Source organism: Triturus cristatus, chromosome 5_2 (genome assembly GCF_964204655.1).
Source record: "Triturus cristatus chromosome 5_2, aTriCri1.1, whole genome shotgun sequence".
Classification (NCBI taxonomy): domain Eukaryota; kingdom Metazoa; phylum Chordata; class Amphibia; order Caudata; family Salamandridae; genus Triturus; species Triturus cristatus.
In genome coordinates this window covers 575431338-575454936 of record NC_140588.1, presented here as the reverse complement: position 1 = coordinate 575454936, position 23599 = coordinate 575431338, and the positions used below count along the sequence as shown (strand labels likewise).

General features: G+C 53.5%; 15 non-coding genes across 15 annotated transcripts; 10 read left to right on the top strand and 5 right to left on the bottom strand.

The window, feature by feature from the left end:
- Positions 1–1126: 1126 nt before the first annotated feature.
- On the bottom strand, positions 1127–1209 carry TRNAL-UAA (transfer RNA leucine (anticodon UAA)). The gene has a single exon. It is a non-coding gene; the product is annotated as a tRNA-Leu (tRNA).
- Positions 1210–2154: 945 nt separating this feature from the next.
- On the top strand, positions 2155–2226 carry TRNAE-CUC (transfer RNA glutamic acid (anticodon CUC)). The gene has a single exon. It is a non-coding gene; the product is annotated as a tRNA-Glu (tRNA).
- Positions 2227–3678: 1452 nt separating this feature from the next.
- Positions 3679–3750, top strand: TRNAE-UUC (transfer RNA glutamic acid (anticodon UUC)). The gene has a single exon. It is a non-coding gene; the product is annotated as a tRNA-Glu (tRNA).
- Positions 3751–5572: 1822 nt separating this feature from the next.
- On the bottom strand, positions 5573–5655 carry TRNAL-UAA (transfer RNA leucine (anticodon UAA)). The gene has a single exon. It is a non-coding gene; the product is annotated as a tRNA-Leu (tRNA).
- A 2143-nt stretch (positions 5656–7798) lies between these two features.
- Positions 7799–7881, bottom strand: TRNAL-UAA (transfer RNA leucine (anticodon UAA)). The gene has a single exon. It is a non-coding gene; the product is annotated as a tRNA-Leu (tRNA).
- Positions 7882–8826: 945 nt separating this feature from the next.
- Positions 8827–8898, top strand: TRNAE-CUC (transfer RNA glutamic acid (anticodon CUC)). The gene has a single exon. It is a non-coding gene; the product is annotated as a tRNA-Glu (tRNA).
- Positions 8899–10350: 1452 nt separating this feature from the next.
- Positions 10351–10422, top strand: TRNAE-UUC (transfer RNA glutamic acid (anticodon UUC)). Its single transcript has one exon. It is a non-coding gene; the product is annotated as a tRNA-Glu (tRNA).
- Positions 10423–12576: 2154 nt separating this feature from the next.
- TRNAE-UUC (transfer RNA glutamic acid (anticodon UUC)) lies at positions 12577–12648 on the top strand. The gene has a single exon. It is a non-coding gene; the product is annotated as a tRNA-Glu (tRNA).
- A 1822-nt stretch (positions 12649–14470) lies between these two features.
- TRNAL-UAA (transfer RNA leucine (anticodon UAA)) lies at positions 14471–14553 on the bottom strand. Its single transcript has one exon. It is a non-coding gene; the product is annotated as a tRNA-Leu (tRNA).
- Positions 14554–15498: 945 nt separating this feature from the next.
- Positions 15499–15570, top strand: TRNAE-CUC (transfer RNA glutamic acid (anticodon CUC)). Its single transcript has one exon. It is a non-coding gene; the product is annotated as a tRNA-Glu (tRNA).
- A 1126-nt stretch (positions 15571–16696) lies between these two features.
- On the bottom strand, positions 16697–16779 carry TRNAL-UAA (transfer RNA leucine (anticodon UAA)). The gene has a single exon. It is a non-coding gene; the product is annotated as a tRNA-Leu (tRNA).
- Positions 16780–17724: 945 nt separating this feature from the next.
- Positions 17725–17796, top strand: TRNAE-CUC (transfer RNA glutamic acid (anticodon CUC)). The gene has a single exon. It is a non-coding gene; the product is annotated as a tRNA-Glu (tRNA).
- A 1452-nt stretch (positions 17797–19248) lies between these two features.
- TRNAE-UUC (transfer RNA glutamic acid (anticodon UUC)) lies at positions 19249–19320 on the top strand. Its single transcript has one exon. It is a non-coding gene; the product is annotated as a tRNA-Glu (tRNA).
- A 2154-nt stretch (positions 19321–21474) lies between these two features.
- On the top strand, positions 21475–21546 carry TRNAE-UUC (transfer RNA glutamic acid (anticodon UUC)). The gene has a single exon. It is a non-coding gene; the product is annotated as a tRNA-Glu (tRNA).
- A 624-nt stretch (positions 21547–22170) lies between these two features.
- On the top strand, positions 22171–22242 carry TRNAE-CUC (transfer RNA glutamic acid (anticodon CUC)). Its single transcript has one exon. It is a non-coding gene; the product is annotated as a tRNA-Glu (tRNA).
- The last annotated feature ends 1357 nt before the right edge of the window (positions 22243–23599 follow it).

The window sequence follows — 23599 nt, the reverse complement described above, 5'->3', positions numbered from 1 at the left end:
CAGTCCTTCTTCTGCCCTTGAATGCTTTTCCTTCCCGCAGGTCAGGGCTTCTCAAAATGAATTTGCTTTTCTGACAAACAGTTTGCCTAGCATCCCGCAATCTGGCTCCTAATTTGATTTTCGCAAGGTTCCCTTTGAGTTGCTTTCCTCGGCGGGAGGAAAATCTCTTGTGCAAGGCTCTTGAGGAAGTGAGATTCTGCATTCCGAGGTGCGCTTCTTTTCGTAGGCTTCTGACCACATGGTGTGCGGCAGGAAGTCATCTTTGACAGGGCCGCAGGCTTTGTCTCCAAATGGCATCCCGGACCCACTGCAACCCACCTTTTTGCTGAAACGGAAGTCTGGTTCAGGGTAAGAAAAAGCTGAGCTGCACGTACCGAAAGCAGCAGAGCCCAGCGGCGGAGAGGGTGTGGCCAGGGCTGTCTGATTTGCATAGTGACCAGTGGCATCTTGGGAATGTACAGGCTTTGGAGCCTAACGGGTGCTGCAGGGGTCTGCCTGGCCGGAGAAATGCCTGTCTGGCGCTCCCCTCAGGACACACGTGTCTTCCGTTCGAGCATGGAGGGTGAGGGACATGGGTCACCCTCATATACAGGGGTGTGGGCATGGGCAGGATGGGGCGTGGGGGACCCGTCAGGGCATTGCCCGTTTGGAAGCCCGTTCGGAAGGCAAGAGGAGGCGGAGGCGGAGGCGGGAATCTCTGCTCAATTTTTTCCCGAGGCCTGGGGACAAGCCTTTGCACATTTGATCCAGCCGGGCCTGCATCAGCAGATCCTGCTCCGATGGCAAGGGAGAGCCTGCAGGTGTAAATCAAAGAAAGGGGAGAAATCCGCAAGAGGCGGGTTAACAAATTCCAGTGGCAGGCCCATGTTCCCCAGGAAGCAAGTACTTCCTCCTGCTCCCTTCAGTGGGAAAAGACATAGGAGGTGTATTTCTCTAAGCAGGGGCTCTGCGTAGGTGGCACTGCATTGCTTTGGGAAGCATCCATGCTAAGTGCAGAGTAGCAGCAGACCCCACAGCTGAGACGTGAATTGGGACTGTTAAGGAAGGGCACTGGGAGGGTGAGGAGGGCAGAGGAAAATGCTTTAAAAAAGCATCTGCAAGTTCCTACACACCCGCTGAAAACCCATACCAGGGATGGGGCTCGAACCCATGCGGACAACTGTCCATTGGATCTTAAGTCCAACGCCTTAACCACTCGGCCACCCTGGTGAGACCCTAGGCCCTGCCTTACTCAGCTCCCTTTTCATGCTGGCTGCTCCAGCGCAGGCTGTCCAGCAAGAGGTGATTGCAGAGTAAAAAGGCTTTTGCAGGAGGATAAAGGTAATTGCTTATGACAAACACACTGTGTGACACCTAACTTTTCCCCACTCGTACTTTATGGGCAATCTATACAGTGGAGTTAGCTTAGTCACAATAAGGAAGTGAGCAAGGCAGGCTCACAAGAGCATCTCCTCCCTGGTGGTCTAGTGGCTAGGATTCGGCGCTTTCACCGCCGCGGCCCGGGTTCGATTCCTGGTCAGGGAAGATCCCTCTAAGACGTAGACGTGCGTAATTTGTCCACGCAGCTCAGCTTTTTTTAATCGAAGGTCCTTAAAAAGTCACCCCGACCTATAGACGAAAGCAGAGGAAAGGGGCTGGGTCCCCTGTGTCCCAGGTTGCTTTGCTCCCATTGCCCTCAGCCACCTTCATGCGCACGCAGTCCCCCACCCAGTCAGGTGCTCTATGTGGGCGTAAAGTGCAGTACCAGCTCATCAGAAAGGTAAATTGCTGGAAAACCCGGCTGCGATGTATACATCTACTTTGGAGCACTCTTCTCCCTTGCACTCTTGAATCGGTCATTCGCAATGTATTCTTCCAGCAAGCTGAATAACGAGGTAGGTGTGAGAAGGTGTACCAGCTGTCTTTGAGCTATCAGCGGCCACTAGGTGTCCCTCTTGTGATTTCCCGGGGATCCCGATTGTACAGGAATTCGTCGGTTCAGTAGCACGGGGGAGGGGATGGCCTGTGCTTGGAAGTGACAAACAGTCTGGTGGAATCATGAGTGTTTTTTCAAGTTCTGATTCATATTCGCTGTAGAATAAAATATGCTTTCAGCCCCCATGAGCTTTGTCACTAGGAGAGCAGTGTAGGAACTTTTGCTGTATGGCTGTGGGTTCCCTGGTGGTCTAGTGGTTAGGATTCGGCGCTCTCACCGCCGCGGCCCGGGTTCGATTCCCGGTCAGGGAACAGTCCTTCTTCTGCCCTTGAATGCTTTTCCTTCCCGCAGGTCAGGGCTTCTCTAAATGAATTTGCTTTTCTGACAAACAGTTTGCCTAGCATCCCGCAATCTGGCTCCTAATTTGATTTTCGCAAGGTTCCCTTTGAGTTGCTTTCCTCGGCGGGAGGACAATCTCTTGTGCAAGGCTCTTGAGGAAGTGAGATTCTGTATTCCGAGGTGCGCTTCTTTTCGTAGGCTTCTGACCACATGGTGTGCGGCAGGAAGTCATCTTTGACAGGGCCGCAGGCTTTGTCTCCAAATGGCATCCCGGACCCACTGCAACCCACCTTTTTGCTGAAACGGAAGTCTGGTTCAGGGTAAGAAAAAGCTGAGCTGCACGTACCGAAAGCAGCAGAGCCCAGCGGCGGAGAGGGTGTGGCCAGGGCTGTCTGATTTGCATAGTGACCAGTGGCATCTTGGGAATGTACAAGCTTTGGAGCCTAACGGGTGCTGCAGGGGTCTGCCTGGCCGGAGAAATGCCTGTCTGGCGCTCCCCTCAGGACACACGTGTCTTCCGTTCGAGCATGGAGGGTGAGGGACATGGGTCACCCTCATATACAGGGGTGTGGGCATGGGCAGGGTGGGGCGTGGGGTACCCGTCAGGGCATTGCCCGTTTGGAAGCCCGTTCGGAAGGCAAGAGGAGGCGGAGGCGGAGGCGGGAATCTCTGCTCAATTTTTTCCCGAGGCCTGGGGACAAGCCTTTGCACATTTGATCCAGCCGGGCCTGCATCAGCAGATCCTGCTCCGATGGCAAGGGAGAGCCTGCAGGTGTAAATCAAAGAAAGGGGAGAAATCCGCAAGAGGCGGGTTAACAAATTCCAGTGGCAGGCCCATGTTCCCCAGGAAGCAAGTACTTCCTCCTGCTCCCTTCAGTGGGAAAAGACATAGGAGGTGTATTTCTCTAAGCAGGGGCTCTGCGTAGGTGGCACTGCATTGCTTTGGGAAGCATCCATGCTAAGTGCAGAGTAGCAGCAGACCCCACAGCTGAGACGTGAATTGGGACTGTTAAGGAAGGGCACTGGGAGGGTGAGGAGGGCAGAGGAAAATGCTTTAAAAAAGCATCTGCAAGTTCCTACACACCCGCTGAAAACCCATACCAGGGATGCGGCTCGAACCCATGCAGACAACTGTCCATTGGATCTTAAGTCCAACGCCTTAACCACTCGGCCACCCTGGTGAGACCCTAGGCCCTGCCTTACTCAGCTCCCTTTTCATGCTGGCTGCTCCAGCGCAGGCTGTCCAGCAAGAGGTGATTGCAGAGTAAAAAGGCTTTTGCAGGAGGATAAAGGTAATTGCTTATGACAAACACACTGTGTGACACCTAACTTTTCCCCACTCGTACTTTATGGGCAATCTATACAGTGGAGTTAGCTTAGTCACAATAAGGAAGTGAGCAAGGCAGGCTCACAAGAGCATCTCCTCCCTGGTGGTCTAGTGGCTAGGATTCGGCGCTTTCACCGCCGCGGCCCGGGTTCGATTCCCGGTCAGGGAAGATCCCTCGTAGACGTGCGTAATTTGTCCACGCAGCTCAGCTTTTTTTAATCGAAGGTCCTTAAAAAGGCACCCCGACCTATAGACGAAAGCAGAGGAAAGGGGCTGGGTCCCCTGTGTCCCAGGTTGCTTTGCTCCCATTGCCCTCAGCCACCTTCATGCGCACGCAGTCCCCCACCCAGTCAGGTGCTCTATGTGGGCGTAAAGTGCAGTACCAGCTCATCAGAAAGGTAAATTGCTGGAAAACCCGGCTGCGATGTATACATCTACTTTGGAGCACTCTTCTCCCTTGCACTCTTGAATCGGTCATTCGCAATGTATTCTTCCAGCAAGCTGAATAACGAGGTAGGTGTGAGAAGGTGTACCAGCTGTCTTTGAGCTATCAGCGGCCACTAGGTGTCCCTCTTGTGATTTCCCGGGGATCCCGATTGTACAGGAATTCGTCGGTTCAGTAGCACGGGGGAGGGGATGGCCTGTGCTTGGAAGTGACAAACAGTCTGGTGGAATCATGAGTGTTTTTTCAAGTTCTGATTCATATTCGCTGTAGAATAAAATATGCTTTCAGCCCCCATGAGCTTTGTCACTAGGAGAGCAGTGTAGGAACTTTTGCTGTATGGCTGTGGGTTCCCTGGTGGTCTAGTGGTTAGGATTCGGCGCTCTCACCGCTGCGGCCCGGGTTCGATTCCCGGTCAGGGAACAGTCCTTCTTCTGCCCTTGAATGCTTTTCCTTCCCGCAGGTCAGGGCTTCTCAAAATGAATTTGCTTTTCTGACAAACAGTTTGCCTAGCATCCCGCAATCTGGCTCCTAATTTGATTTTCGCAAGGTTCCCTTTGAGTTGCTTTCCTCGGCGGGAGGAAAATCTCTTGTGCAAGGCTCTTGAGGAAGTGAGATTCTGTATTCCGAGGTGCGCTTCTTTTCGTAGGCTTCTGACCACATGGTGTGCGGCAGGAAGTCATCTTTGACAGGGCCGCAGGCTTTGTCTCCAAATGGCATCCCGGACCCACTGCAACCCACCTTTTTGCTGAAACGGAAGTCTGGTTCAGGGTAAGAAAAAGCTGAGCTGCACGTACCGAAAGCAGCAGAGCCCAGCGGCGGAGAGGGTGTGGCCAGGGCTGTCTGATTTGCATAGTGACCAGTGGCATCTTGGGAATGTACAGGCTTTGGAGCCTAACGGGTGCTGCAGGGGTCTGCCTGGCCGGAGAAATGCCTGTCTGGCGCTCCCCTCAGGACACACGTGTCTTCCGTTCGAGCATGGAGGGTGAGGGACATGGGTCACCCTCATATACAGGGGTGTGGGCATGGGCAGGATGGGGCGTGGGGGACCCGTCAGGGCATTGCCCGTTTGGAAGCCCGTTCGGAAGGCAAGAGGAGGCGGAGGCGGAGGCGGGAATCTCTGCTCAATTTTTTCCCGAGGCCTGGGGACAAGCCTTTGCACATTTGATCCAGCCGGGCCTGCATCAGCAGATCCTGCTCCGATGGCAAGGGAGAGCCTGCAGGTGTAAATCAAAGAAAGGGGAGAAATCCGCAAGAGGCGGGTTAACAAATTCCAGTGGCAGGCCCATGTTCCCCAGGAAGCAAGTACTTCCTCCTGCTCCCTTCAGTGGGAAAAGACATAGGAGGTGTATTTCTCTAAGCAGGGGCTCTGCGTAGGTGGCACTGCATTGCTTTGGGAAGCATCCATGCTAAGTGCAGAGTAGCAGCAGACCCCACAGCTGAGACGTGAATTGGGACTGTTAAGGAAGGGCACTGGGAGGGTGAGGAGGGCAGAGGAAAATGCTTTAAAAAAGCATCTGCAAGTTCCTACACACCCGCTGAAAACCCATACCAGGGATGGGGCTCGAACCCATGCGGACAACTGTCCATTGGATCTTAAGTCCAACGCCTTAACCACTCGGCCACCCTGGTGAGACCCTAGGCCCTGCCTTACTCAGCTCCCTTTTCATGCTGGCTGCTCCAGCGCAGGCTGTCCAGCAAGAGGTGATTGCAGAGTAAAAAGGCTTTTGCAGGAGGATAAAGGTAATTGCTTATGACAAACACACTGTGTGACACCTAACTTTTCCCCACTCGTACTTTATGGGCAATCTATACAGTGGAGTTAGCTTAGTCACAATAAGGAAGTGAGCAAGGCAGGCTTACAAGAGCATCTCCTCCCTGGTGGTCTAGTGGCTAGGATTCGGCGCTTTCACCGCCGCGGCCCGGGTTCGATTCCTGGTCAGGGAAGATCCCTCTAAGACGTAGACGTGCGTAATTTGTCCACGCAGCTCAGCTTTTTTTAATCGAAGGTCCTTAAAAAGGCACCCCGACCTATAGACGAAAGCAGAGGAAAGGGGCTGGGTCCCCTGTGTCCCAGGTTGCTTTGCTCCCATTGCCCTCAGCCACCTTCATGCGCACGCAGTCCCCCACCCAGTCAGGTGCTCTATGTGGGCGTAAAGTGCAGTACCAGCTCATCAGAAAGGTAAATTGCTGGAAAACCCGGCTGCGATGTATACATCTACTTTGGAGCACTCTTCTCCCTTGCACTCTTGAATCGGTCATTCGCAATGTATTCTTCCAGCAAGCTGAATAACGAGGTAGGTGTGAGAAGGTGTACCAGCTGTCTTTGAGCTATCAGCGGCCACTAGGTGTCCCTCTTGTGATTTCCCGGGGATCCCGATTGTACAGGAATTCGTCGGTTCAGTAGCACGGGGGAGGGGATGGCCTGTGCTTGGAAGTGACAAACAGTCTGGTGGAATCATGAGTGTTTTTTCAAGTTCTGATTCATATTCGCTGTAGAATAAAATATGCTTTCAGCCCCCATGAGCTTTGTCACTAGGAGAGCAGTGTAGGAACTTTTGCTGTATGGCTGTGGGTTCCCTGGTGGTCTAGTGGTTAGGATTTGGCGCTCTCAGCGCCGCGGCCCGGGTTCGATTCCCGGTCAGGGAACAGTCCTTCTTCTGCCCTTGAATGCTTTTCCTTCCCGCAGGTCAGGGCTTCTCAAAATGAATTTGCTTTTCTGACAAACAGTTTGCCTAGCATCCCGCAATCTGGCTCCTAATTTGATTTTCGCAAGGTTCCCTTTGAGTTGCTTTCCTCGGCGGGAGGAAAATCTCTTGTGCAAGGCTCTTGAGGAAGTGAGATTCTGTATTCCGAGGTGCGCTTCTTTTCGTAGGCTTCTGACCACATGGTGTGCGGCAGGAAGTCATCTTTGACAGGGCCGCAGGCTTTGTCTCCAAATGGCATCCCGGACCCACTGCAACCCACCTTTTTGCTGAAACGGAAGTCTGGTTCAGGGTAAGAAAAAGCTGAGCTGCACGTACCGAAAGCAGCAGAGCCCAGCGGCGGAGAGGGTGTGGCCAGGGCTGTCTGATTTGCATAGTGACCAGTGGCATCTTGGGAATGTACAGGCTTTGGAGCCTAACGGGTGCTGCAGGGGTCTGCCTGGCCGGAGAAATGCCTGTCTGGCGCTCCCCTCAGGACACACGTGTCTTCCGTTCGAGCATGGAGGGTGAGGGACATGGGTCACCCTCATATACAGGGGTGTGGGCATGGGCAGGATGGGGCGTGGGGGACCCGTCAGGGCATTGCCCGTTTGGAAGCCCGTTCGGAAGGCAAGAGGAGGCGGAGGCGGAGGCGGGAATCTCTGCTCAATTTTTTCCCGAGGCCTGGGGACAAGCCTTTGCACATTTGATCCAGCCGGGCCTGCATCAGCAGATCCTGCTCCGATGGCAAGGGAGAGCCTGCAGGTGTAAATCAAAGAAAGGGGAGAAATCCGCAAGAGGCGGGTTAACAAATTCCAGTGGCAGGCCCATGTTCCCCAGGAAGCAAGTACTTCCTCCTGCTCCCTTCAGTGGGAAAAGACATAGGAGGTGTATTTCTCTAAGCAGGGGCTCTGCGTAGGTGGCACTGCATTGATTTGGCAAACATCCATGCTAAGTGCAGAGTAGCAGCAGACCCCACAGCTGAGACGTGAATTGGGACTGTTAAGGAAGGGCACTGGGAGGGTGAGGAGGGCAGAGGAAAATGCTTTACAAAAGCATCTGCAAGTTCCTACACACCCGCTGAAAACCCATACCAGGGATGGGGCTCGAACCCATGCGGACAACTGTCCATTGGATCTTAAGTCCAACGCCTTAACCACTCGGCCACCCTGGTGAGACCCTAGGTCCTGCCTTACTCAGCTCCCTTTTCATGCTGGCTGCTCCAGCGCAGGCTGTCCAGCAAGAGGTGATTGCAGAGTAAAAAGGCTTTTGCAGGAGGATAAAGGTAATTGCTTATGACAAACACACTGTGTGACACCTAACTTTTCCCCACTCGTACTTTATGGGCAATCTATACAGTGGAGTTAGCTTAGTCACAATAAGGAAGTGAGCAAGGCAGGCTCACAAGAGCATCTCCTACCTGGTGGTCTAGTGGCTAGGATTCGGCGCTTTCACCGCCGCGGCCCGGGTTCGATTCCCGGTCAGGGAAGATCCCTCTAAGACGTAGACGTGCGTAATTTGTCCACGCAGCTCAGCTTTTTTTAATCGAAGGTCCTTAAAAAGGCACCCCGACCTATAGACGAAAGCAGAGGAAAGGGGCTGGGTCCCCTGTGTCCCAGGTTGCTTTGCTCCCATTGCCCTCAGCCACCTTCATGCGCACGCAGTCCCCCACCCAGTCAGGTGCTCTATGTGGGCGTAAAGTGCAGTACCAGCTCATCAGAAAGGTAAATTGCTGGAAAACCCGGCTGCGATGTATACATCTACTTTGGAGCACTCTTCTCCCTTGCACTCTTGAATCGGTCATTCGCAATGTATTCTTCCAGCAAGCTGAATAACGAGGTAGGTGTGAGAAGGTGTACCAGCTGTCTTTGAGCTATCAGCGGCCACTAGGTGTCCCTCTTGTGATTTCCCGGGGATCCCGATTGTACAGGAATTCGTCGGTTCAGTAGAACGGGGGAGTGGATGGCCTGTGCTTGGAAGTGACAAACAGTCTGGTGGAATCATGAGTGTTTTTTCAAGTTCTGATTCATATTCGCTGTAGAATAAAATATGCTTTCAGCCCCCATGAGCTTTGTCACTAGGAGAGCAGTGTAGGAACTTTTGCTGTATGGCTGTGGGTTCCCTGGTGGTCTAGTGGTTAGGATTTGGCGCTCTCACCGCCGCGGCCCGGGTTCGATTCCCGGTCAGGGAACAGTCCTTCTTCTGCCCTTGAATGCTTTTCCTTCCCGCAGGTCAGGGCTTCTCAAAATGAATTTGCTTTTCTGACAAACAGTTTGCCTAGCATCCCGCAATCTGGCTCCTAATTTGATTTTCGTAAGGTTCCCTTTGAGTTGCTTTCCTCGGCGGGAGGAAAATCTCTTGTGCAAGGCTCTTGAGGAAGTGAGATTCTGTATTCCGAGGTGCGCTTCTTTTCGTAGGCTTCTGACCACATGGTGTGCGGCAGGAAGTCATCTTTGACAGGGCCGCAGGCTTTGTCTCCAAATGGCATCCCGGACCCACTGCAACCCACCTTTTTGCTGAAACGGAAGTCTGGTTCAGGGTAAGAAAAAGCTGAGCTGCACGTACCGAAAGCAGCAGAGCCCAGCGGCGGAGAGGGTGTGGCCAGGGCTGTCTGATTTGCATAGTGACCAGTGGCATCTTGGGAATGTACAGGCTTTGGAGCCTAACGGGTGCTGCAGGGGTCTGCCTGGCCGGAGAAATGCCTGTCTGGCGCTCCCCTCAGGACACACGTGTCTTCCGTTCGAGCATGGAGGGTGAGGGACATGGGTCACCCTCATATACAGGGGTGTGGGCATGGGCAGGATGGGGCGTGGGGGACCCGTCAGGGCATTGCCCGTTTGGAAGCCCGTTCGGAAGGCAAGAGGAGGCGGAGGCGGAGGCGGGAATCTCTGCTCAATTTTTTCCCGAGGCCTGGGGACAAGCCTTTGCACATTTGATCCAGCCGGGCCTGCATCAGCAGATCCTGCTCCGATGGCAAGGGAGAGCCTGCAGGTGTAAATCAAAGAAAGGGGAGAAATCCGCAAGAGGCGGGTTAACAAATTCCAGTGGCAGGCCCATGTTCCCCAGGAAGCAAGTACTTCCTCCTGCTCCCTTCAGTGGGAAAAGACATAGGAGGTGTATTTCTCTAAGCAGGGGCTCTGCGTAGGTGGCACTGCATTGCTTTGGCAAACATCCATGCTAAGTGCAGAGTAGCAGCAGACCCCACAGCTGAGACGTGAATTGGGACTGTTAAGGAAGGGCACTGGGAGGGTGAGGAGGGCAGAGGAAAATGCTTTACAAAAGCATCTGCAAGTTCCTACACACCCGCTGAAAACCCATACCAGGGATGGGGCTCGAACCCATGCGGACGACTGTCCATTGGATCTTAAGTCCAACGCCTTAACCACTCGGCCACCCTGGTGAGACCCTAGGTCCTGCCTTACTCAGCTCCCTTTTCATGCTGGCTGCTCCAGCGCAGGCTGTCCAGCAAGAGGTGATTGCAGAGTAAAAAGGCTTTTGCAGGAGGATAAAGGTAATTGCTTATGACAAACACACTGTGTGACACCTAACTTTTCCCCACTCGTACTTTATGGGCAATCTATACAGTGGAGTTAGCTTAGTCACAATAAGGAAGTGAGCAAGGCAGGCTCACAAGAGCATCTCCTCCCTGGTGGTCTAGTGGCTAGGATTCGGCGCTTTCACCGCCGCGGCCCGGGTTCGATTCCCGGTCAGGGAAGATCCCTCTAAGACGTAGACGTGCGTAATTTGTCCACGCAGCTCAGCTTTTTTTAATCGAAGGTCCTTAAAAAGGCACCCCGACCTATAGACGAAAGCAGAGGAAAGGGGCTGGGTCCCCTGTGTCCCAGGTTGCTTTGCTCCCATTGCCCTCAGCCACCTTCATGCGCACGCAGTCCCCCACCCAGTCAGGTGCTCTATGTGGGCGTAAAGTGCAGTACCAGCTCATCAGAAAGGTAAATTGCTGGAAAACCCGGCTGCGATGTATACATCTACTTTGGAGCACTCTTCTCCCTTGCACTCTTGAAACGGTCATTCGCAATGTATTCTTCCAGCAAGCTGAATAACGAGGTAGGTGTGAGAAGGTGTACCAGCTGTCTTTGAGCTATCAGCGGCCACTAGGTGTCCCTCTTGTGATTTCCCGGGGATCCCGATTGTACAGGAATTCGTCGGTTCAGTAGAACGGGGGAGGGGATGGCCTGTGCTTGGAAGTGACAAACAGTCTGGTGGAATCATGAGTGTTTTTTCAAGTTCTGATTCATATTCGCTGTAGAATAAAATATGCTTTCAGCCCCCATGAGCTTTGTCACTAGGAGAGCAGTGTAGGAACTTTTGCTGTATGGCTGTGGGTTCCCTGGTGGTCTAGTGGTTAGGATTTGGCGCTCTCACCGCCGCGGCCCGGGTTCGATTCCCGGTCAGCGAACAGTCCTTCTTCTGCCCTTGAATGCTTTTCCTTCCCGCAGGTCAGGGCTTCTCAAAATGAATTTGCTTTTCTGACAAACAGTTTGCCTAGCATCCCGCAATCTGGCTCCTAATTTGATTTTCGTAAGGTTCCCTTTGAGTTGCTTTCCTCGGCGGGAGGAAAATCTCTTGTGCAAGGCTCTTGAGGAAGTGAGATTCTGTATTCCGAGGTGCGCTTCTTTTCGTAGGCTTCTGACCACATGGTGTGCGGCAGGAAGTCATCTTTGACAGGGCCGCAGGCTTTGTCTCCAAATGGCATCCCGGACCCACTGCAACCCACCTTTTTGCTGAAACAGAAGTCTGGTTCAGGGTAAGAAAAAGCTGAGCTGCACGTACCGAAAGCAGCAGAGCCCAGCGGCGGAGAGGGTGTGGCCAGGGCTGTCTGATTTGCATAGTGACCAGTGGCATCTTGGGAATGTACAGGCTTTGGAGCCTAACGGGTGCTGCAGGGGTCTGCCTGGCCGGAGAAATGCCTGTCTGGCGCTCCCCTCAGGACACACGTGTCTTCCGTTCGAGCATGGAGGGTGAGGGACATGGGTCACCCTCATATACAGGGGTGTGGGCATGGGCAGGATGGGGCGTGGGGGACCCGTCAGGGCATTGCCCGTTTGGAAGCCCGTTCGGAAGGCAAGAGGAGGCGGAGGCGGAGGCGGGAATCTCTGCTCAATTTTTTCCCGAGGCCTGGGGACAAGCCTTTGCACATTTGATCCAGCCGGGCCTGCATCAGCAGATCCTGCTCCGATGGCAAGGGAGAGCCTGCAGGTGTAAATCAAAGAAAGGGGAGAAATCCGCAAGAGGCGGGTTAACAAATTCCAGTGGCAGGCCCATGTTCCCCAGGAAGCAAGTACTTCCTCCTGCTCCCTTCAGTGGGAAAAGACATAGGAGGTGTATTTCTCTAAGCAGGGGCTCTGCGTAGGTGGCACTGCATTGCTTTGGGAAGCATCCATGCTAAGTGCAGAGTAGCAGCAGACCCCACAGCTGAGACGTGAATTGGGACTGTTAAGGAAGGGCACTGGGAGGGTGAGGAGGGCAGAGGAAAATGCTTTAAAAAAGCATCTGCAAGTTCCTACACACCCGCTGAAAACCCATACCAGGGATGCGGCTCGAACCCATGCAGACAACTGTCCATTGGATCTTAAGTCCAACGCCTTAACCACTCGGCCACCCTGGTGAGACCCTAGGCCCTGCCTTACTCAGCTCCCTTTTCATGCTGGCTGCTCCAGCGCAGGCTGTCCAGCAAGAGGTGATTGCAGAGTAAAAAGGCTTTTGCAGGAGGATAAAGGTAATTGCTTATGACAAACACACTGTGTGACACCTAACTTTTCCCCACTCGTACTTTATGGGCAATCTATACAGTGGAGTTAGCTTAGTCACAATAAGGAAGTGAGCAAGGCAGGCTCACAAGAGCATCTCCTCCCTGGTGGTCTAGTGGCTAGGATTCGGCGCTTTCACCGCCGCGGCCCGGGTTCGATTCCCGGTCAGGGAAGATCCCTCGTAGACGTGCGTAATTTGTCCACGCAGCTCAGCTTTTTTTAATCGAAGGTCCTTAAAAAGGCACCCCGACCTATAGACGAAAGCAGAGGAAAGGGGCTGGGTCCCCTGTGTCCCAGGTTGCTTTGCTCCCATTGCCCTCAGCCACCTTCATGCGCACGCAGTCCCCCACCCAGTCAGGTGCTCTATGTGGGCGTAAAGTGCAGTACCAGCTCATCAGAAAGGTAAATTGCTGGAAAACCCGGCTGCGATGTATACATCTACTTTGGAGCACTCTTCTCCCTTGCACTCTTGAATCGGTCATTCGCAATGTATTCTTCCAGCAAGCTGAATAACGAGGTAGGTGTGAGAAGGTGTACCAGCTGTCTTTGAGCTATCAGCGGCCACTAGGTGTCCCTCTTGTGATTTCCCGGGGATCCCGATTGTACAGGAATTCGTCGGTTCAGTAGCACGGGGGAGGGGATGGCCTGTGCTTGGAAGTGACAAACAGTCTGGTGGAATCATGAGTGTTTTTTCAAGTTCTGATTCATATTCGCTGTAGAATAAAATATGCTTTCAGCCCCCATGAGCTTTGTCACTAGGAGAGCAGTGTAGGAACTTTTGCTGTATGGCTGTGGGTTCCCTGGTGGTCTAGTGGTTAGGATTCGGCGCTCTCACCGCTGCGGCCCGGGTTCGATTCCCGGTCAGGGAACAGTCCTTCTTCTGCCCTTGAATGCTTTTCCTTCCCGCAGGTCAGGGCTTCTCAAAATGAATTTGCTTTTCTGACAAACAGTTTGCCTAGCATCCCGCAATCTGGCTCCTAATTTGATTTTCGCAAGGTTCCCTTTGAGTTGCTTTCCTCGGCGGGAGGAAAATCTCTTGTGCAAGGCTCTTGAGGAAGTGAGATTCTGTATTCCGAGGTGCGCTTCTTTTCGTAGGCTTCTGACCACATGGTGTGCGGCAGGAAGTCATCTTTGACAGGGCCGCAGGCTTTGTCTCCAAATGGCATCCCGGACCCACTGCAACCCACCTTTTTGCTGAAACGGAAGTCTGGTTCAGGGTAAGAAAAAGCTGAGCTGCACGTACCGAAAGCAGCAGAGCCCAGCGGCGGAGAGGGTGTGGCCAGGGCTGTCTGATTTGCATAGTGACCAGTGGCATCTTGGGAATGTACAGGCTTTGGAGCCTAACGGGTGCTGCAGGGGTCTGCCTGGCCGGAGAAATGCCTGTCTGGCGCTCCCCTCAGGACACACGTGTCTTCCGTTCGAGCATGGAGGGTGAGGGACATGGGTCACCCTCATATACAGGGGTGTGGGCATGGGCAGGATGGGGCGTGGGGGACCCGTCAGGGCATTGCCCGTTTGGAAGCCCGTTCGGAAGGCAAGAGGAGGCGGAGGCGGAGGCGGGAATCTCTGCTCAATTTTTTCCCGAGGCCTGGGGACAAGCCTTTGCACATTTGATCCAGCCGGGCCTGCATCAGCAGATCCTGCTCCGATGGCAAGGGAGAGCCTGCAGGTGTAAATCAAAGAAAGGGGAGAAATCCGCAAGAGGCGGGTTAACAAATTCCAGTGGCAGGCCCATGTTCCCCAGGAAGCAAGTACTTCCTCCTGCTCCCTTCAGTGGGAAAAGACATAGGAGGTGTATTTCTCTAAGCAGGGGCTCTGCGTAGGTGGCACTGCATTGCTTTGGGAAGCATCCATGCTAAGTGCAGAGTAGCAGCAGACCCCACAGCTGAGACGTGAATTGGGACTGTTAAGGAAGGGCACTGGGAGGGTGAGGAGGGCAGAGGAAAATGCTTTAAAAAAGCATCTGCAAGTTCCTACACACCCGCTGAAAACCCATACCAGGGATGGGGCTCGAACCCATGCGGACAACTGTCCATTGGATCTTAAGTCCAACGCCTTAACCACTCGGCCACCCTGGTGAGACCCTAGGCCCTGCCTTACTCAGCTCCCTTTTCATGCTGGCTGCTCCAGCGCAGGCTGTCCAGCAAGAGGTGATTGCAGAGTAAAAAGGCTTTTGCAGGAGGATAAAGGTAATTGCTTATGACAAACACACTGTGTGACACCTAACTTTTCCCCACTCGTACTTTATGGGCAATCTATACAGTGGAGTTAGCTTAGTCACAATAAGGAAGTGAGCAAGGCAGGCTTACAAGAGCATCTCCTCCCTGGTGGTCTAGTGGCTAGGATTCGGCGCTTTCACCGCCGCGGCCCGGGTTCGATTCCTGGTCAGGGAAGATCCCTCTAAGACGTAGACGTGCGTAATTTGTCCACGCAGCTCAGCTTTTTTTAATCGAAGGTCCTTAAAAAGGCACCCCGACCTATAGACGAAAGCAGAGGAAAGGGGCTGGGTCCCCTGTGTCCCAGGTTGCTTTGCTCCCATTGCCCTCAGCCACCTTCATGCGCACGCAGTCCCCCACCCAGTCAGGTGCTCTATGTGGGCGTAAAGTGCAGTACCAGCTCATCAGAAAGGTAAATTGCTGGAAAACCCGGCTGCGATGTATACATCTACTTTGGAGCACTCTTCTCCCTTGCACTCTTGAATCGGTCATTCGCAATGTATTCTTCCAGCAAGCTGAATAACGAGGTAGGTGTGAGAAGGTGTACCAGCTGTCTTTGAGCTATCAGCGGCCACTAGGTGTCCCTCTTGTGATTTCCCGGGGATCCCGATTGTACAGGAATTCGTCGGTTCAGTAGCACGGGGGAGGGGATGGCCTGTGCTTGGAAGTGACAAACAGTCTGGTGGAATCATGAGTGTTTTTTCAAGTTCTGATTCATATTCGCTGTAGAATAAAATATGCTTTCAGCCCCCATGAGCTTTGTCACTAGGAGAGCAGTGTAGGAACTTTTGCTGTATGGCTGTGGGTTCCCTGGTGGTCTAGTGGTTAGGATTTGGCGCTCTCACCGCCGCGGCCCGGGTTCGATTCCCGGTCAGGGAACAGTCCTTCTTCTGCCCTTGAATGCTTTTCCTTCCCGCAGGTCAGGGCTTCTCAAAATGAATTTGCTTTTCTGACAAACAGTTTGCCTAGCATCCCGCAATCTGGCTCCTAATTTGATTTTCGCAAGGTTCCCTTTGAGTTGCTTTCCTCGGCGGGAGGAAAATCTCTTGTGCAAGGCTCTTGAGGAAGTGAGATTCTGTATTCCGAGGTGCGCTTCTTTTCGTAGGCTTCTGACCACATGGTGTGCGGCAGGAAGTCATCTTTGACAGGGCCGCAGGCTTTGTCTCCAAATGGCATCCCGGACCCACTGCAACCCACCTTTTTGCTGAAACGGAAGTCTGGTTCAGGGTAAGAAAAAGCTGAGCTGCACGTACCGAAAGCAGCAGAGCCCAGCGGCGGAGAGGGTGTGGCCAGGGCTGTCTGATTTGCATAGTGACCAGTGGCATCTTGGGAATGTACAGGCTTTGGAGCCTAACGGGTGCTGCAGGGGTCTGCCTGGCCGGAGAAATGCCTGTCTGGCGCTCCCCTCAGGACACACGTGTCTTCCGTTCGAGCATGGAGGGTGAGGGACATGGGTCACCCTCATATACAGGGGTGTGGGCATGGGCAGGATGGGGCGTGGGGGACCCGTCAGGGCATTGCCCGTTTGGAAGCCCGTTCGGAAGGCAAGAGGAGGCGGAGGCGGAGGCGGGAATCTCTGCTCAATTTTTTCCCGAGGCCTGGGGACAAGCCTTTGCACATTTGATCCAGCCGGGCCTGCATCAGCAGATCCTGCTCCGATGGCAAGGGAGAGCCTGCAGGTGTAAATCAAAGAAAGGGGAGAAATCCGCAAGAGGCGGGTTAACAAATTCCAGTGGCAGGCCCATGTTCCCCAGGAAGCAAGTACTTCCTCCTGCTCCCTTCAGTGGGAAAAGACATAGGAGGTGTATTTCTCTAAGCAGGGGCTCTGCGTAGGTGGCACTGCATTGATTTGGCAAACATCCATGCTAAGTGCAGAGTAGCAGCAGACCCCACAGCTGAGACGTGAATTGGGACTGTTAAGGAAGGGCACTGGGAGGGTGAGGAGGGCAGAGGAAAATGCTTTACAAAAGCATCTGCAAGTTCCTACACACCCGCTGAAAACCCATACCAGGGATGGGGCTCGAACCCATGCGGACAACTGTCCATTGGATCTTAAGTCCAACGCCTTAACCACTCGGCCACCCTGGTGAGACCCTAGGTCCTGCCTTACTCAGCTCCCTTTTCATGCTGGCTGCTCCAGCGCAGGCTGTCCAGCAAGAGGTGATTGCAGAGTAAAAAGGCTTTTGCAGGAGGATAAAGGTAATTGCTTATGACAAACACACTGTGTGACACCTAACTTTTCCCCACTCGTACTTTATGGGCAATCTATACAGTGGAGTTAGCTTAGTCACAATAAGGAAGTGAGCAAGGCAGGCTCACAAGAGCATCTCCTACCTGGTGGTCTAGTGGCTAGGATTCGGCGCTTTCACCGCCGCGGCCCGGGTTCGATTCCCGGTCAGGGAAGATCCCTCTAAGACGTAGACGTGCGTAATTTGTCCACGCAGCTCAGCTTTTTTTAATCGAAGGTCCTTAAAAAGGCACCCCGACCTATAGACGAAAGCAGAGGAAAGGGGCTGGGTCCCCTGTGTCCCAGGTTGCTTTGCTCCCATTGCCCTCAGCCACCTTCATGCGCACGCAGTCCCCCACCCAGTCAGGTGCTCTATGTGGGCGTAAAGTGCAGTACCAGCTCATCAGAAAGGTAAATTGCTGGAAAACCCGGCTGCGATGTATACATCTACTTTGGAGCACTCTTCTCCCTTGCACTCTTGAATCGGTCATTCGCAATGTATTCTTCCAGCAAGCTGAATAACGAGGTAGGTGTGAGAAGGTGTACCAGCTGTCTTTGAGCTATCAGCGGCCACTAGGTGTCCCTCTTGTGATTTCCCGGGGATCCCGATTGTACAGGAATTCGTCGGTTCAGTAGAACGGGGGAGTGGATGGCCTGTGCTTGGAAGTGACAAACAGTCTGGTGGAATCATGAGTGTTTTTTCAAGTTCTGATTCATATTCGCTGTAGAATAAAATATGCTTTCAGCCCCCATGAGCTTTGTCACTAGGAGAGCAGTGTAGGAACTTTTGCTGTATGGCTGTGGGTTCCCTGGTGGTCTAGTGGTTAGGATTTGGCGCTCTCACCGCCGCGGCCCGGGTTCGATTCCCGGTCAGGGAACAGTCCTTCTTCTGCCCTTGAATGCTTTTCCTTCCCGCAGGTCAGGGCTTCTCAAAATGAATTTGCTTTTCTGACAAACAGTTTGCCTAGCATCCCGCAATCTGGCTCCTAATTTGATTTTCGTAAGGTTCCCTTTGAGTTGCTTTCCTCGGCGGGAGGAAAATCTCTTGTGCAAGGCTCTTGAGGAAGTGAGATTCTGTATTCCGAGGTGCGCTTCTTTTCGTAGGCTTCTGACCACATGGTGTGCGGCAGGAAGTCATCTTTGACAGGGCCGCAGGCTTTGTCTCCAAATGGCATCCCGGACCCACTGCAACCCACCTTTTTGCTGAAACGGAAGTCTGGTTCAGGGTAAGAAAAAGCTGAGCTGCACGTACCGAAAGCAGCAGAGCCCAGCGGCGGAGAGGGTGTGGCCAGGGCTGTCTGATTTGCATAGTGACCAGTGGCATCTTGGGAATGTACAGGCTTTGGAGCCTAACGGGTGCTGCAGGGGTCTGCCTGGCCGGAGAAATGCCTGTCTGGCGCTCCCCTCAGGACACACGTGTCTTCCGTTCGAGCATGGAGGGTGAGGGACATGGGTCACCCTCATATACAGGGGTGTGGGCATGGGCAGGATGGGGCGTGGGGGACCCGTCAGGGCATTGCCCGTTTGGAAGCCCGTTCGGAAGGCAAGAGGAGGCGGAGGCGGAGGCGGGAATCTCTGCTCAATTTTTTCCCGAGGCCTGGGGACAAGCCTTTGCACATTTGATCCAGCCGGGCCTGCATCAGCAGATCCTGCTCCGATGGCAAGGGAGAGCCTGCAGGTGTAAATCAAAGAAAGGGGAGAAATCCGCAAGAGGCGGGTTAACAAATTCCAGTGGCAGGCCCATGTTCCCCAGGAAGCAAGTACTTCCTCCTGCTCCCTTCAGTGGGAAAAGACATAGGAGGTGTATTTCTCTAAGCAGGGGCTCTGCGTAGGTGGCACTGCATTGCTTTGGCAAACATCCATGCTAAGTGCAGAGTAGCAGCAGACCCCACAGCTGAGACGTGAATTGGGACTGTTAAGGAAGGGCACTGGGAGGGTGAGGAGGGCAGAGGAAAATGCTTTACAAAAGCATCTGCAAGTTCCTACACACCCGCTGAAAACCCATACCAGGGATGGGGCTCGAACCCATGCGGACGACTGTCCATTGGATCTTAAGTCCAACGCCTTAACCACTCGGCCACCCTGGTGAGACCCTAGGTCCTGCCTTACTCAGCTCCCTTTTCATGCTGGCTGCTCCAGCGCAGGCTGTCCAGCAAGAGGTGATTGCAGAGTAAAAAGGCTTTTGCAGGAGGATAAAGGTAATTGCTTATGACAAACACACTGTGTGACACCTAACTTTTCCCCACTCGTACTTTATGGGCAATCTATACAGTGGAGTTAGCTTAGTCACAATAAGGAAGTGAGCAAGGCAGGCTCACAAGAGCATCTCCTCCCTGGTGGTCTAGTGGCTAGGATTCGGCGCTTTCACCGCCGCGGCCCGGGTTCGATTCCCGGTCAGGGAAGATCCCTCTAAGACGTAGACGTGCGTAATTTGTCCACGCAGCTCAGCTTTTTTTAATCGAAGGTCCTTAAAAAGGCACCCCGACCTATAGACGAAAGCAGAGGAAAGGGGCTGGGTCCCCTGTGTCCCAGGTTGCTTTGCTCCCATTGCCCTCAGCCACCTTCATGCGCACGCAGTCCCCCACCCAGTCAGGTGCTCTATGTGGGCGTAAAGTGCAGTACCAGCTCATCAGAAAGGTAAATTGCTGGAAAACCCGGCTGCGATGTATACATCTACTTTGGAGCACTCTTCTCCCTTGCACTCTTGAAACGGTCATTCGCAATGTATTCTTCCAGCAAGCTGAATAACGAGGTAGGTGTGAGAAGGTGTACCAGCTGTCTTTGAGCTATCAGCGGCCACTAGGTGTCCCTCTTGTGATTTCCCGGGGATCCCGATTGTACAGGAATTCGTCGGTTCAGTAGAACGGGGGAGGGGATGGCCTGTGCTTGGAAGTGACAAACAGTCTGGTGGAATCATGAGTGTTTTTTCAAGTTCTGATTCATATTCGCTGTAGAATAAAATATGCTTTCAGCCCCCATGAGCTTTGTCACTAGGAGAGCAGTGTAGGAACTTTTGCTGTATGGCTGTGGGTTCCCTGGTGGTCTAGTGGTTAGGATTTGGCGCTCTCACCGCCGCGGCCCGGGTTCGATTCCCGGTCAGCGAACAGTCCTTCTTCTGCCCTTGAATGCTTTTCCTTCCCGCAGGTCAGGGCTTCTCAAAATGAATTTGCTTTTCTGACAAACAGTTTGCCTAGCATCCCGCAATCTGGCTCCTAATTTGATTTTCGTAAGGTTCCCTTTGAGTTGCTTTCCTCGGCGGGAGGAAAATCTCTTGTGCAAGGCTCTTGAGGAAGTGAGATTCTGTATTCCGAGGTGCGCTTCTTTTCGTAGGCTTCTGACCACATGGTGTGCGGCAGGAAGTCATCTTTGACAGGGCCGCAGGCTTTGTCTCCAAATGGCATCCCGGACCCACTGCAACCCACCTTTTTGCTGAAACAGAAGTCTGGTTCAGGGTAAGAAAAAGCTGAGCTGCACGTACCGAAAGCAGCAGAGCCCAGCGGCGGAGAGGGTGTGGCCAGGGCTGTCTGATTTGCATAGTGACCAGTGGCATCTTGGGAATGTACAGGCTTTGGAGCCTAACGGGTGCTGCAGGGGTCTGCCTGGCCGGAGAAATGCCTGTCTGGCGCTCCCCTCAGGACACACGTGTCTTCCGTTCGAGCATGGAGGGTGAGGGACATGGGTCACCCTCATATACAGGGGTGTGGGCATGGGCAGGATGGGGCGTGGGGGACCCGTCAGGGCATTGCCCGTTTGGAAGCCCGTTCGGAAGGCAAGAGGAGGCGGAGGCGGAGGCGGGAATCTCTGCTCAATTTTTTCCCGAGGCCTGGGGACAAGCCTTTGCACATTTGATCCAGCCGGGCCTGCATCAGCAGATCCTGCTCCGATGGCAAGGGAGAGCCTGCAGGTGTAAATCAAAGAAAGGGGAGAAATCCGCAAGAGGCGGGTTAACAAATTCCAGTGGCAGGCCCATGTTCCCCAGGAAGCAAGTACTTCCTCCTGCTCCCTTCAGTGGGAAAAGACATAGGAGGTGTATTTCTCTAAGCAGGGGCTCTGCGTAGGTGGCACTGCATTGCTTTGGGAAGCATCCATGCTAAGTGCAGAGTAGCAGCAGACCCCACAGCTGAGACGTGAATTGGGACTGTTAAGGAAGGGCACTGGGAGGGTGAGGAGGGCAGAGGAAAATGCTTTAAAAAAGCATCTGCAAGTTCCTACACACCCGCTGAAAACCCATACCAGGGATGCGGCTCGAACCCATGCAGACGACTGTCCATTGGATCTTAAGTCCAACGCCTTAACCACTCGGCCACCCTGGTGAGACCCTAGGCCCTGCCTTACTCAGCTCCCTTTTCATGCTGGCTGCTCCAGCGCAGGCTGTCCAGCAAGAGGTGATTGCAGAGTAAAAAGGCTTTTGCAGGAGGATAAAGGTAATTGCTTATGACAAACACACTGTGTGACACCTAACTTTTCCCCACTCGTACTTTATGGGCAATCTATACAGTGGAGTTAGCTTAGTCACAATAAGGAAGTGAGCAAGGCAGGCTCACAAGAGCATCTCCTCCCTGGTGGTCTAGTGGCTAGGATTCGGCGCTTTCACCGCCGCGGCCCGGGTTCGATTCCCGGTCAGGGAAGATCCCTCGTAGACGTGCGTAAGATGTCCACGCAGCTCAGCTTTTTTTAATCGAAGGTCCTTAAAAAGGCACCCCGACCTATAGACGAAAGCAGAGGAAAGGGGCTGGGTCCCCTGTGTCCCAGGTTGCTTTGCTCCCATTGCCCTCAGCCACCTTCATGCGCACGCAGTCCCCCACCCAGTCAGGTGCTCTATGTGGGCGTAAAGTGCAGTACCAGCTCATCAGAAAGGTAAATTGCTGGAAAACCCGGCTGCGATGTATACATCTACTTTGGAGCACTCTTCTCCCTTGCACTCTTGAATCGGTCATTCGCAATGTATTCTTCCAGCAAGCTGAATAACGAGGTAGGTGTGAGAAGGTGTACCAGCTGTCTTTGAGCTATCAGCGGCCACTAGGTGTCCCTCTTGTGATTTCCCGGGGATCCCGATTGTACAGGAATTCGTCGGTTCAGTAGCACGGGGGAGGGGATGGCCTGTGCTTGGAAGTGACAAACAGTCTGGTGGAATCATGAGTGTTTTTTCAAGTTCTGATTCATATTCGCTGTAGAATAAAATATGCTTTCAGCCCCCATGAGCTTTGTCACTAGGAGAGCAGTGTAGGAACTTTTGCTGTATGGCTGTGGGTTCCCTGGTGGTCTAGTGGTTAGGATTCGGCGCTCTCACCGCTGTGGCCCGGGTTCGATTCCCGGTCAGGGAACAGTCCTTCTTCTGCCCTTGAATGCTTTTCCTTCCCGCAGGTCAGGGCTTCTCAAAATGAATTTGCTTTTCTGACAAACAGTTTGCCTAGCATCCCGCAATCTGGCTCCTAATTTGATTTTTGCAAGGTTCCCTTTGAGTTGCTTTCCTCGGCGGGAGGAAAATCTCTTGTGCAAGGCTCTTGAGGAAGTGAGATTCTGTATTCCGAGGTGCGCTTCTTTTCGTAGGCTTCTGACCACATGGTGTGCGGCAGGAAGTCATCTTTGACAGGGCCGCAGGCTTTGTCTCCAAATGGCATCCCGGACCCACTGCAACCCACCTTTTTGCTGAAACGGAAGTCTGGTTCAGGGTAAGAAAAAGCTGAGCTGCACGTACCGAAAGCAGCAGAGCCCAGCGGCGGAGAGGGTGTGGCCAGGGCTGTCTGATTTGCATAGTGACCAGTGGCATCTTGGGAATGTACAGGCTTTGGAGCCTAACGGGTGCTGCAGGGGTCTGCCTGGCCGGAGAAATGCCTGTCTGGCGCTCCCCTCAGGACACACGTGTCTTCCGTTCGAGCATGGAGGGTGAGGGACATGGGTCACCCTCATATACAGGGGTGTGGGCATGGGCAGGATGGGGCGTGGGGGGCCCGTCAGGGCATTGCCCGTTTGGAAGCCCGTTCGGAAGGCAAGAGGAGGCGGAGGCGGAGGCGGGAATCTCTGCTCAATTTTTTCCCGAGGCCTGGGGACAAGCCTTTGCACATTTGATCCAGCCGGGCCTGCATCAGCAGATCCTGCTCCGATGGCAAGGGAGAGCCTGCAGGTGTAAATCAAAGAAAGGGGAGAAATCCGCAAGAGGCGGGTTAACAAATTCCAGTGGCAGGCCCATGTTCCCCAGGAAGCAAGTACTTCCTCCTGCTCCCTTCAGTGGGAAAAGACATAGGAGGTGTATTTCTCTAAGCAGGGGCTCTGCGTAGGTGGCACTGCATTGCTTTGGGAAGCATCCATGCTAAGTGCAGAGTAGCAGCAGACCCCACAGCTGAGACGTGAATTGGGACTGTTAAGGAAGGGCACTGGGAGGGTGAGGAGGGCAGAGGAAAATGCTTTAAAAAAGCATCTGCAAGTTCCTACACACCCGCTGAAAACCCATACCAGGGATGGGGCTCGAACCCATGCAGACAACTGTCCATTGGATCTTAAGTCCAACGCCTTAACCACTCGGCCACCCTGGTGAGACACTAGGCCCTGCCTTACTCAGCTCCCTTTTCATGCTGGCTGCTCCAGCGCAGGCTGTCCAGCAAGAGGTGATTGCAGAGTAAAAAGGCTTTTGCAGGAGGATAAAGGTAATTGCTTATGACAAACACACTGTGTGACACCTAA